At 35.8% G+C, this 7,531-nt stretch overlaps 1 non-coding gene across 1 annotated transcript; it reads left to right on the top strand.

Annotated features, from left to right (window-relative positions):
* The first annotated feature begins 2,515 nt into the window (after positions 1-2,515).
* On the top strand, positions 2,516-2,624 carry LOC128116121 (U6 spliceosomal RNA). The gene has a single exon (XR_008220381.1). It is a non-coding gene; the product is annotated as a U6 spliceosomal RNA (small nuclear RNA).
* The last annotated feature ends 4,907 nt before the right edge of the window (positions 2,625-7,531 follow it).

Raw genomic sequence — 7,531 nt, 5'->3', positions numbered from 1 at the left:
ATACTTAATGCAAAGTCTCCCTTGGATAATGAGGAGTAAAAAATTCTTTCTTCTCTATTCTTATTACTAATTAATAAAAGGAACTGAAAAAGAACCAATTAATAATGAGTTTCTACTATTAGATATACACTTGAAGAGGTGATGAGCTGATATCTTTTTAATTACTCCCCTTGATTCCCAAGCAAATATCATACAGATGCTATTCCATTCTTTGTCTGGCTCTTGGATCAAACACAGGATGCCGGTGTTGGCTTCTTAGGTTTTGTTGAAAACCACTATAACAAAGACCTGGATTTAAATTACAGCTTCTACTTATTATGTGATAAAAAACTTCTGATTCCTAATATTCACTGAAGCCAGGTCCTTTCATTCCTCACATGCATCATTCTCTCAGACCACAGAAAACAGTGCATGAATAGAGAATGGCAGCAAAGATGGAAAGACCTTTTGAGTGTTCATTGGATCAATATGAGAAGCAGAAGCCTGTATTCTGCTAGGAGTGGAGGAGGATTTCTTGAAATAGAATATGTAGCAGATGAAGAGTTACTATAGAGAAATAATTAAATCATTTGGATTTTTGATGCCATATCTTTGGAGCTTTCCTCATTTTTGTTTTTAAATTGCTTGATTGTCTTTGTACAACTACCTAAAGATGACCCAGAGCTTAGAGATCTTAATTCAATCTCAAAATTCTAGATCACCATGACATGGAACTTAACAGATTTCATAAAAAAAATTCTTGAAAAATCATCCAGATAATGGAATTGGAACTAGAACATTATGTCAAACCTATCTGATATTAAAGACTAGTATTGATCAATAGGACTTTCTCTATCATCCAGCCTGATAGCTACAAGCTACATGTAGCTACTGAATACATGGTACACAACTAATATTTGAAGGAATTGAAATTTTAAGGCAATTTCAAAAAGTGCAGGAGATTCCATTTTACTATTGTTTGCATTATAAAGTTCATTTATATTTGAAATTCAGTGGTTACATATGGTTGGGAGCAACACAATTGAACCACATATCTTTATATTTTATACATTCCTGTTTATTATTGAACTATTTTTTTCTGAAAGATATTGAAGTATCTATAAATCTATTGTATATTGTACAAGCACTTTTTCCCACTAATTCATCATAATAATTTATGTAAGTATACAAATCACAAATAAACATATGCATCAATAATCATCATGTAGTATCACATATAACATCAGTTTTATAAGAAAAGTAGTTGCAATTATTGAAGAGTGATAAAGCAAAGTAATCTTAATCAGGATTATAGCGTTCTAAATTATTAGCTTTTGCAGCTAACTAGTATTTTTTGAAAAAAGGAATCCTGATTAATAAGTATAAGAATGAATTAGATTTATTCTACTTATATGAATTCACTTACTCATTAACTTATGAATTCACTTATGCATTACCATAAGCCTTCACACACAGTTTCTTGACAGAAAGATTAGAAGTTTTTTGGTCACATTCAAGCAGTGGAACCAGCTTCCCTTTTAATATTCTTTTGAATAAGAGAAGCTTAATAAGACTTGAGATACTTTTACATGAGAAACACAAGGCATCACACAGTTTTTACAGGATAAACATTACAGTAACTGTAAATTCACAGCATTAGAGGGTACAAAAAAGCAAGTTCATACTCTGAAAATTAAACAATATTGATTTCAGTAATTTATATATTATGCTATTGAAAGGAATGGAAAGTGACTAGTGGCTAGGAATTGATATCAGCATGTCAGTAGGCAAAGATAAAACTGAGAATTGGGTCCAGAAATTATGCCAAAATCCACAGCCTTAGCCACTCTGAAGAAGAATAAAAGCAGAATAGTCATTATATTACTCCATCTGCTTTTATGAATATCAACTCCTTTTACATTGAACTAAAACTCAAAAATGCATTGGCAGATCCCACAAGGGATACAATCCAGGTATAATGTGAAGAATTTGAATTTCAGATTCTTCTGGAGGAGGATAAGCCAACAGGAGAAAATCCGGTGTGTCTGTGTAGATGTATCAAATGGATATTTATCAGATATGGGATGTGAGAGACTATCCATGTTTCTAAAAGTCTCCATTATCACTGAAGCAAAAAAAGAAAAAAAAAGATTGACAGAGCAAATTATTTGCTTCATCTAATAAAACAGTACTTATTCACCTTGATAGAGCTTCATCACTCCCAGCTGTACCCATTTCAGGGTCATTCCACAGAAAAGCCCAGGCTTGTTACTGCAATGTGAAGTGCATTGCTAGAAAAATGTCACTCCTTATATTCACGGATGGCTTCCACAAAGAACTGGAACCATCTGACAGAACAAGTGAAACCAAAACGGTGCAGTTGCAAAAATAGAGTGATTCACATAAAATCTGAATCTGAATGTTTCAAGAAAAATGTGTGAAAAATAAAAATCATAACCCATTGTTATGCTCTCATATGTGTTATAAAGTCAGTTTTGTTTTCAGGCTATGTGCTCACATAAGACATCTTTTCACTGTGCTTGCTTCAGCATCACATATACTAAAATTGGAATAATACAGAGAAGATTAGCATGACCTCTGCACAAGGATGACACACTCAAATTTGTGACATGTTCCACATTTTTAAGGTGAAACAGATGAGACCTCCATGAGTAAACTGGGAGTGAGGGGGGACAACAGAGGGGAAGGGATGGGGGATGAGAACATAAGGGAATGGGATGGTCAGACTGGGAGAGGGACAGAGTGAGAGAGCAATAAAAGAGATATTTTAATAGAGGGAGACATTATAGGGTTAGGGAGAAACCTGGTGCTAGGGAAATTCCCAGGAACCCACAAAGAGGACCCCAGCCTAGACTACTAGCAATAGTAGAGAGGGTACCTGAACTGGCCTACCCCGGTAATCAGATTGGTGAATGCCCTAACTGTCATCATAGAGCCTTCATTCAGTAATTAATGGAAACAGATACAGAGATCCACAACCAAGCACCAGGCCAAGCCCCAGAAGCCCAGTCAAAGAAAGGGAGGAGGGATTATATGAGGAAGGGGTTCAAGATCATGATGGGGAAATCTACAGAGACAACTGAACCAAACCTGTAGGAACTCACCAACTTTGAACCAACAGCTGTGGAACCTGCATGGGGCTGAACTTGGCCCTCTGCATGTGGGAGAGACTGTTGTGTAGCTCAGTCTGTTTAAGGGGCCCCTGGCAGTGGGATCAGGTTCTACCCCTAGTGCATGAGCTGGTGTTTTGAGCCCATTACTTATGGTGGGACACCTTGCTCACCCTTGATGCAGTGGGAGGGGGTTGGTCCTGCCTCAACTGAATACACCAGACTTTGCTGACTCCCCATGGGAGGCCATAATTTTTGGAGGAGGGGATCAGGGATGGGTTGGTGGGGGAAGCTGGGAGGGGAGCGGGAGGAGTGATAACAGGGGAACCTGTGGTTGGTACATAAAATGAATAAAAAAAAATTCAAATTTTAAAAAAAGACATCTTTTCACTTGGCTGGGAGACACACCTGCTTGGAAACCAGGTACTGAAACAAAAAAGTTTCAAAACAAAGTGGGTGGGAGGATAAGACATTATATAGTCTAGCCAACTGTGTGTACCTTACACCCTGATTACAGCAGATTTGAAGCTTTCTCCCTCTTTTTCCAGTGAATTTCTAGTCTGATTCTCACTATTATAAATCTAATATTAAAGGAAAAAAATTATCAGAAACTTCTGTACAAAATGTCTTTTCTTAGGGAGTACATAAGAAATAGTTGAAATCATTTTCAGACTACATTAGTTTGACTTACGCAGATACACAATATACATTCAGCATATGTTGAATTATATGATAAATAAAAATATCTAAAGATATATTTAACTATCTGTTAGTAGCTGTCTAGATGAATATTGCATATTATTTCATTATTCACTTTTCATAAGGGATAATAATTTTCCATTATATAATGAATATTGGAATTTTCTCTTATAGATTATTTCATTAAAAAGTTTAAGTAATCTAGAGCTGTGGAATAATACTTTTGTACACTGGTTTAATAAAATGCTGATTGGCTAGTAGCCAGGCAGGATGTATAGGTGGGATAAGGAGACAAGGAGAATTCTGGGAAGAGGAAGGGCTGAGGCAGTAGACGCTAGTCCACTGTCTAGGGAGCAGCATGAAGCAGCACACAGGTAAAGTCACAGAACACGTGGCGACATATAGATTAACAGAAATGGGCTGAGTTTAAATGTAAGAGCTAGTCATTGGTAGGCCTGAGCTAATGGCTGAGAAGTTTTAATTAATATAAGCTTCTGAGGGATTATTTTATAAGTGGCTGCAGGATCATGGGGCTGGGCAGGACTAGGGAAAACTTCAGCTACAATCTAGGCTGCATAATAATTGGATATAGTGTGAAGGTTTTGGTAAGTACAAACAATTCAATGTATATCTGATAGACTGAAAATAACAAATAATAATATTGTGAACTGTTAAAATCACAAAAATGATGCAACTTGATCTTCCTAGGAGAAAGCTTTATGCAATGTATATAGATATAAAATAAAACATGCAACTTTGATTACGTTCAGTTCACAGTGGTTTAAACCATGACTCTGGAATGAGCATTGATTTGTGCTTCATGATTCCAATAACATAGAAGAAAGTGACTAAGTATTAGTAGAAGTAACAGGATGGAGACCATTATAGACAAGCTCACTTGGCAAAAATATAACATTATGGAGCTCAGTTACAATTGATATATCTACAGCATAACACCTGCACCAAAGGCTCAAATATCATTGTGAAAGGGGCAGAAATAGAGCCACATGAACAGGAAATTTATTATGAAATTGTGCCTCATAGAAATGTCACAGATGCTATACCTGTGAAGTCTCACAAACATGGCTTCCTAAATGTGACCTTAACAAGTAAGACACCAATAAACATGCTAATGTGGAAGGCAAAAAGTTCACCAGACCCCAAGCTTAGACAAGGAGCTACAAGTAACTACAGTAATGCTGAGAACAGGAGAAATATTCTTCCTCAAGGAAGAGTATACAATTGGTTACCTAATACCAAATAATCATCCCTGAAATGTGTTTATATATATATATATGTATGTAACATTATATGGATTGATTTGGTTGTACTTATATATTTAAGAACACATGCACTCACCACTTTTACACCAACAATATCTCAAAAATTAAAGAAAAAGATGCCATGAATATGAACGTAAGTAAGGGAGGGTACATAGGAGGGGTTGGCAACAGGCAAAGGAAGGGCAGTAATGATGTAATCATAATATAAAGAAAAAATAAAGTGACAAACACACACAAACAAACCTAGGAAGTTGCTTTATGACAAATCTCTGTCTTCATCAATTAATATCCATTAATGAAATACAACTAACACTACCAATACAAATATTTCGGATTTATATACTTCAAATATCCATAGAGGACCTCAATACTCTATGACATGGAACCTCAGTATTTTTCTGGACCCCTGGGCTCATCAACACCCTGACCATTAATCTAAGAAGTAATAGTACAAATAGGCACTGCTCTAAAAGGGTCCAGTTGAACACAGAAGCTCTGAAGTGCCCAAGGCTCTGTACCATTAAATGTTGTCATTTTTTGTATCACAGAAGACAGAGTACTTTTCTAGTCTGCATAAATTTGGTAATTTAATTTAATAAAAAAAACCCTTTGTTGTGGAATATTAGTTTAAGATGTGTCGTATTAGTTTATGCTGTGGAACATTTATTTAATGGTGCAAACATATGCTGCATTCTTTTATATTGCATTTGTTTAACTCTGTAAAGCTGTGTTGCTTTGTCTGCCTAAAACACCTGATTGGCCTAATAAAGAGCTGAATGACCAAAAGCTAGGCAGGAGAGAGAAACAGGCATGGCTGGCAGATAGAAAAAATAAATCAGAGGAGAAATCTAGGGAAGTGATCAAGGAGCAAGAAAAGAAGAAGGTGAGAAGGATGCCAGGGGCCAACCATCCAGCCACCCAGCCAGCCACTGAGTGTGAAGGAAAGAAAGACATATAGAATAAAGAAAGGTAAAAAGCCCAGAGGCAAATGTAGTTAAAGAGAAATGGGATAATTTAAGTTAGAAAAGCTGGCTAGAAATAAGCCAAGCTAATGCCAGGCATTCATAAGTAAGAATAAGTATCTGTGTATTTATTTGGGAGCTGGCTGGAGGGCCCCCAGAGTTAAAAAAAATCAACTACAAACCTTAATATATTAAAAAGAACAAACCTGGCTCGTTATTTTAAATCAAATGAAATATTTATGAACATACTGAAGGTCTTCACTTCTTACAGTGTTCTTCAGAGAATTGATAGCATCACTACATAATTTCAGTAAAATGATAAAGGTGCAGAGACAATGAATTCAATGGCCATTAACCAGAAATCTTTCAAGAGTTTCAAGACAAAGATGTGATGTGGCCTTGGTTAGTAAATAATTTAATGATATATTAGTGTTCCAGGATCAAAAGCATTTGTAAACTTAAAATATTCCTCTTTACTTAACTAGACAAGGACATAGTTTAATGATTAAAAGCAAGTCTACTATGGCCATGGCAATTTATCACTTTAAAGTGGTTGCAAATTACTGTTTTTAAGAGCAAACCAAGTTGGTGAAGGATAAGTTACTCATTCAACAAATACTCATAATTTATGAAAAAAATCTGTGTGTTTGGGATAACTATAAAATTAAACTTGAATTTCACATGAAAATTTTATAATCTAATAGATAACATGATCTATGGTAAGGCTATTTTAAAGACCTGCCCTTTTCAACTGGGCCAATGTTTTTGTAGTAGTGCTTTGTTTGTGCAAGTTTCTCTTAAATGTTTACCCCTGTATTTACTTACTGAAGAAGTCATGTTATATAGGTGTGAAGAGATGAGGAAGCCTGCATTGAATGTGTAAAGATTGGATGAATTTCTGAGTGTATTGTTGACTTGGGCACAGCCATATCAAGGACCAACACCTCAGACCCATGGGAATTTGAGATAGACTTCCTTCTTCTAGTGTTAAGCTCTGAAGAATGGAAAGCTTCCTTTGGTCTAACTGAGAATGTTGACAAATATGCATAAGTACAAGTACTGAATATACCATATTGAACCATGGAACATAGAAAAATCTAGCTTATATGGATCTGGAAACTTCTTCCCTGCTGGCTAACTTTCAGTGGTGGAAGATGCTGTGCACATTTTAGTGGGAGAAAAGTAATCACCAATCTTAACCATCTCAGAACTTGCAATCTACAGTATTGACGGACCTGAGATGAACATGATCAAAACACATTTCATGAAATTCTCATAATTAACAATATTATTTTTCAAAGACTTACAAAGAGTTCTCCAACTGTCATCCCTGTTTACTGTGGTGACATCGGCACCACATGCACAGTGAATGAAAAAGAGGAGTCAGCTAATCCTCTAAGATCACTACAGAGTGAACTTTGCATGAATCTTTTATGTCACTTTTAGGCATTTTTTTCCAATATCTTTTCATTCATTT

The sequence above is a fragment of the Peromyscus californicus genome, unplaced genomic scaffold, assembly GCF_007827085.1.
Source record: "Peromyscus californicus insignis strain IS unplaced genomic scaffold, ASM782708v3 Scaffold_1__1_contigs__length_55948999, whole genome shotgun sequence".
Classification (NCBI taxonomy): domain Eukaryota; kingdom Metazoa; phylum Chordata; class Mammalia; order Rodentia; family Cricetidae; genus Peromyscus; species Peromyscus californicus.
Note: the sequence above shows the minus strand (reverse complement) of the source record. Positions and strands in the feature narration are given on the sequence as shown.